Here is a 6,000-nt window from a genome sequence, read left to right as displayed (position 1 = left end):
ATACATCCCAGGATCAAACAATGGCAGATAAGTCCCCCCTAGGGAGGGAATTTTAGTAGTGTAATGAGCTAGGGGTTCAGTGACCATTCTTTCAGCCTTGTGCACAAGCAAGATGCAGGGAGTAAGCTGCTCAGCAGGTCCTCAGGCATGATCTGTGGTGGGATGTCACCTACCTTGTCTCCTCTGGGCAAACAGGTATTGTAAGACTTTGTAGTTATCTCGTGGCTGCAAGCAGTTTCTGCCATTTCTGGGATGTGGGGGAACTCCAAAGAGAATGCACCAGCGCAGCAGAAAGTGACAAAGTTCTATTCAGCACATCTTAATGGCCTGGGAACTTGAAACGTAAGAGAATTATAAAAAAGTCTTTTTTACTTATGGAGCCAGTTACACCCTCTTCTCTACACACTCCTTCAGTGAGCTCATCCTTTCCTATGGCTATGAAGCCACACAAATTCCGGTGCTTCCCACACATACTTTTAGTACAGACCTCAGACAGGACAGCCCATTGCTATTCTATACATCTGCTTGGATATCTCAAATGCTCCTAAGATTTAAACATTTCAAAAGCTTAGCTCTTGATCCTCTCTTTTCCACACCAAACTGCTCCATCTCTAGACTTTCCAACCTCAACTGTTAAAGCCAGAAATCTGACAACCACCCTTGACACGCAGATACTTCACCTTAACTCCTATATCTAATCCATCATAAAGGCCTGTTGAATCAACTTCCAAAATATTACTTGACTCCATCCGCATCTGTCTTTGTACTCTTATTGCTTACCTGGGATCCCAGCGTTTGCTTTTTTTTTTTTTTTTTTTTTGCCCTCCTCTCTCCAATCCATTTTCCACACAGCAGCTGAAATGATCAATTAAAAGTAAAAATCTGAGGTCACTCTTTTCTCAAAGGCTTCTAATTGCGTATAAGATAAAATACAAGCACAATTTAAATCATATTCCTGTGATCTTTATGTCTCAAAATCATTACTTTTCACAAAATCTATTATAATTTATTAACATATGTTGTGGTCTTTATTTTTGGCTGGTTTTGTTGATTTTTCAGTTTGTTTATCCCCTTCCTGCTAGACTTTAAGCTCCACATAGCAGGGACCCTGCCTCTTTCTACACATAATCTCATTTAATACTCAAAATAACGTTCTTTTATTTATTATTCCAATTTCATAGAAGAGAAAGATGTGACTTAGGGAAAGATGAGTGACTTTCCTGAAGACACGTCTGATATAATGAAAAACTAGACTGAAACCAAGATCCACTGCAATCTGAGGGCTACGTGGTTATCTACGATCCTGTATCATCCCCTACAGCTCACTCCTCATTGGAGATGTCCAAAATCACAGGTATTAACAAAATTATTAACAAGCTGAAACCAACATGAAAAGAAGTCTTAAAAATGTCAAACAATTTTTTAATTGCATGATTGAAAGGGAGGTAGGGTAAGAAACTGGTTGCCCCACTTTTTAGGTGATGTATTTTTATATATAGAAAAATCATGTGCTAAAACCTTTCAAGAAAGACAGACCTAAATTCCAGTTGCTCTATTTCAGTTTCCTAATACGTAAATTGTTCTAAGATTTAAGAATTAAATGAGGCAATATGTGTGAAGCATTTAGCATAGCCTTACACTGAAATATTCCTCATTGTTCTATTAATTAGTCTTTTTTTTCAGCACAGCTGTGCAACCATCTAGCAGGAAAAGAGAAGAGACACAAGAGGAAGTTCTCTGTTTTAAGTCAGAGGGTGCTTATGGTCAAGGAGTTGTAAATATGGAGTGACTGTAGTCATGCAAAGTGGGATTTCCCAAGGGATCTGGGATGACCCTCCAATTCCCTGTACTTGATAACTCCCTCCATCATCCATGGGGAACTTTATAGATGAGTTCAGTTCATGGATCTTTCAAGCCCTGACTTTATCACTCAGTTGTAATTATACAGAATATTTCTATTTTATTCTATATGTTTGATTCTCTTCTTTGGTATCCTTCAAGGACTTCTTCATGCCTTCCTTTTTCCAACCCTCCTGAGGGACTCTCATTTTGATACCGAGACCCCTGATCCCCCTCCTCAGAGCCAGTTCTCCAGGGTTGTTTGCCTGGACTGAGACATATAGTCCCAGGGAATGAAGTACTGGGTTCCCTGTTGCTCTACTCTGTGGTCCTGTTGAGAAACTCTCCTCCAGTATAGTGATCACGTCAGCAATCACCAGTTGTCAGTGACCATGTTTTTGGATACTTTGCTCTGCAGCTTATACTACATTCTGCTTGCTCTTCTCTATCCACAAAACAGGGGGTAGGTTCTGATGTCCACCTGTCTGCCATATGTGGATGTAGTAATGAGATCATATACCATCCCCTTATTCCCTAATGTAATGTAATCAACTTCTTTGCTAACTAACCCCTAACTAAGCCCTATTAAAAGGTTAAATTCTAAAGACCCTAGACATACACAATGGACACAAACAGAAAAAAATACTTGGGGATAGGGAAAATTTCTAATATGCCTCTGGAATACAGGTAATATATTCAAAAGTAGTTAATTAATATAATTTTTTAAACCACATGGAAACTGTCACTTCTTTAGGACTGATGCTAAAATTAACTAATTTGGAATTATAATCATTAAAATTACTCTACGAAATAATTTTAAAATGCTCATTTGGATTACTGGCCTTGGGGAAAGCCAAAAAAGGGAATCAGACTCTAGAGCCCTCCCAGTTTTTCTGAAATTAGTATTCTCTCATTTCTGGTGGCTCTGGTCCCATTCCAAATGCCATCCCTTTGCCTTGTGATGCATAATCACCACCCAACAGGGATACTTCTCCAGTCTACTGTCCATATCCATCATATCTCATCACCCCTGTCACAGACCTCTCCTCCCCTGGCCAGACCATCTCTTACTGACCACTCTTTCCTAGTCCCTTGCACTAACTCATTTGGAATCCTCTGTCTAGTGTCAAAGGGCACAAAGTGAACGGGCTTTGAGCTAAGAAATGTTCACCCACGGACTTCTGTCATGCCTTTCCCAATATAACCACGTGCATTCATTTCAGAGTTGGATACTTCCAGGTTAGCAAATTTCCTTCTTCTTTTTCACTATTTGTGAAAATAAATGCACAAATGACAACTAAGACTTGTGGGGAAAAGGGGACTGAGCCCATAAGTTCATTATCCTTTTTAATTCAAAGCTATGAAATAGCTTTAATTCAAAGATATTAAAACAGGTCAATTAACTGGTAATGGTATGATCAAAGGTAGATTCTAAGAACAGTAGGCCCCCTGAGAGGGAACTTAATTATAAGAGTGGAAGGAGTTTGGAAGCATGAGTATGTCTGTTTATAAAAGCTATGGGTGAGTTGAGAGCACTGGTCCCACCTCTACACACTGCTGAAAATTGTATTGTTACCAGCACAATTAATTTTGGTAATATGAGTGTACTTTATGGGCCACAACAGGGTGGGGCTCTGAACTGAAAGAGCTTTTACCTCTTATGATGCTATTGTTGCTGGGACAAATCAACTGGGATCCATGACTGGAAGGAACACAGAGCCATCAGTGGAAGATTTCTTGATCCATTGAGGCTGGCAAAGGAGGACTCAGACACTGATCGGCATGACGTTCACCCTCAAGAAGGACATCAGTTTCTGCTCCCTCAGCAGGAAGCAGCATGTGAACAATGGTAAGAAATGGTCCATGAACATTTATACACTGACCTGGGAAGTGTCAGAGATATTTAGTGAGAAACACTCCTGGAAATATTAGGAACATTTTCTAGGAAGGAGGATAGAAGACCAAAATCCTTATAATTTAGGATAATGATTTAAATGTGCTCTTTAGTTTTTTTAATACAAACTGTAGGAATTTCTTTATACCTTTACTGTTTTCTAAGAACACTTGAACTTAAATGAAGCCATGATTTCCCCCAGCGATACCATTGCCTTGGTATGGCAGACACCATGGTTGCTGCTTATCTTTAATAGTAATTGAATTTTTATTGAATATATGGTTTCTCTAAATAGATGTTACATTTTTCAGTCCTTCCTGCAAGTTTCTATGGCCATGTGACTAAGTTCTGACCAATGAGATAGAATCAGAATTTTTGTGTAAGAACCTCATAAGTTTGCAGGAACCTATGTTAAGAGACAGCAGGTGTATGCCCTTTGTTTCTTCTTCTTTTTACCTTCCTTCATTCTCCTGCCAGAAACATCATGCCACTACCTTGGATGATGAGGACGAGGCCAGTACCCTAGAGACAGTAGAGCGTTGAGGCAAAAATGTGTTCATGGAGCAGAGCGCCACACCTGCCCTGGAAAACACAAGATGGAATTTTTACTCACAGGTCTGGCACTTGAACTGGATGGCTGAAAAAACGGGGGCTGGATGCAGCCTTTCCATGGAAGCTGGCTCAGCCAAACTATCTTCTAGCTTTCCTTCTACCCTGCTAACTATTCCTTCTCAGTCATCTTAAATGGGTCACTTTCCTCCACCCTGTAGCCACTCCCCAGGGATCTTCCCTCTTGGTTCTATTCATTGTCTTCTTCCCCTGCACTCTTTCCCCAGGTAACATGATTACCCTCAAGGCTGATGAGTGACCAGGCTCTGCCTAAAATGACATAAAACACTTTTGCCATGTACTCTGAGCTTGTCTTCTCTGCCTCTCCAGAATTCCAATGGCATTTTAGAGGAAAAATGTATATTGAAATCCCTCAGCTTTGACTCAGAATTTTCCCTCCATGACATAACTTATTTCTCCTTTCAGTCATGTGATAATATGTGCCTGCTGCCCAACAGTCAGTCCTCAATAAATATTAATTTCAAAACAGAAACAAAGTTCAGATGTAATTTTTTTCCTGAAAATATGTCTAGTATCCCCAGAAAGAATTAAGCAGTGCCTTTTCCTGCTTCTGTAGCAGTTGACCTTGTGCTTGTCTTTACTACAACTCATATCACATTGCATTAGAGTTGGTGGCCTGACCGCTCCTCCCTAGTCCCTCCATCAAAGATCAAAGATTGCAAATAGCCATGCCAGGGCTCAAAAATCACGCTGTTGACTGGTTTGCTTGGTTATTAAACAATGGAATTTGAAGGATTGGCAGGCACCTTTCACTTTCTCAAGCCCCAGCTCTCCCTATTATCTTATTCCTGCTTTTCACACATTCACAAATAAGTTCCTAACCCACCCCCAACTTCCTAGATCACATCCCTTAGAAAGCAAAGACCAAGCCTTGGTAATTGCAGTCTCTATCAAACCAGTATTCAATAAGTGCCAAGGGCAAATGAGATAAAACCTTCCTTGCTGTTTTGTCCCTACTTAGGGACTAAGCTCAGGAAGAGAGACAAGAGAGAGAGAGAGAAAAAAAAACTATCCCTGGAGTGTTTGCATTTTTTTTTTATTTTTTTTTATTTTTTTTTATTTCAGCTCATAATGGGGGTACATAAGTTCAGGTCATATACATTGTCCCTGTCCCGCCCATCCCCCCGAGTCAGAGTCCCAAGCGCGTCCGCTCCCACTCTCCAGACAGTGCGCCTGGCACTCGCCATGTATTCATACCTCGATCCCCTCCCCCCCCACCTCCCCGGGTCTGCACCCTCAAGCATGACCATTCCCCAGAGGGTGCGCAATGCACTCGTCATGTAGGCATACACCCATCCCCTCCCCCCACCCCCCCATCCCAGTCTGATATCCAATTGGTATCCTTCCCCGATGTACATTTAGGTGATGATCAGGGAAACCAGTTTTCTCGTGAGTACATGTGATGCTTGTTTTTCCATTCTTTGGATACTTCACTTAGTATAATGGGTTCCAGCTCTCTCCAGGAGAACCAAAGAGATGTCGTATCATCGTTATTTCTTATAGCTGAGTAGTACTCCATGGTATACATATACCACAGTTTACTAATCCATTCGTGGATCAATGGGCACTTGGGTTGTTTCCACATCTTTGCGATTGTGAATTGTGCTGCTATAAACATTCGGGTACAGGTGACCTTG

At 41.0% G+C, this 6,000-nt stretch overlaps 1 long non-coding RNA gene across 1 annotated transcript in view; it reads right to left on the bottom strand.

Annotated features, from left to right (window-relative positions):
• Positions 1-4,244: 4,244 nt before the first annotated feature.
• The window catches only part of LOC123643447, a 120,734-nt gene continuing 118,978 nt past the window's right edge, over positions 4,245-6,000 (bottom strand). The window contains exon 3 of the long non-coding RNA XR_006736789.1: positions 4,245-4,315. This is a non-coding gene — a long non-coding RNA (uncharacterized LOC123643447). The remainder of the gene's footprint in view (positions 4,316-6,000) is intronic.

The sequence above is a fragment of the Lemur catta genome, chromosome 8 (genome assembly GCF_020740605.2).
Source record: "Lemur catta isolate mLemCat1 chromosome 8, mLemCat1.pri, whole genome shotgun sequence".
Taxonomy (NCBI): domain Eukaryota; kingdom Metazoa; phylum Chordata; class Mammalia; order Primates; family Lemuridae; genus Lemur; species Lemur catta.
The sequence above is the reverse complement of the archived record's forward strand: the minus strand, read 5'-3'. Positions and strand labels throughout refer to the sequence as shown.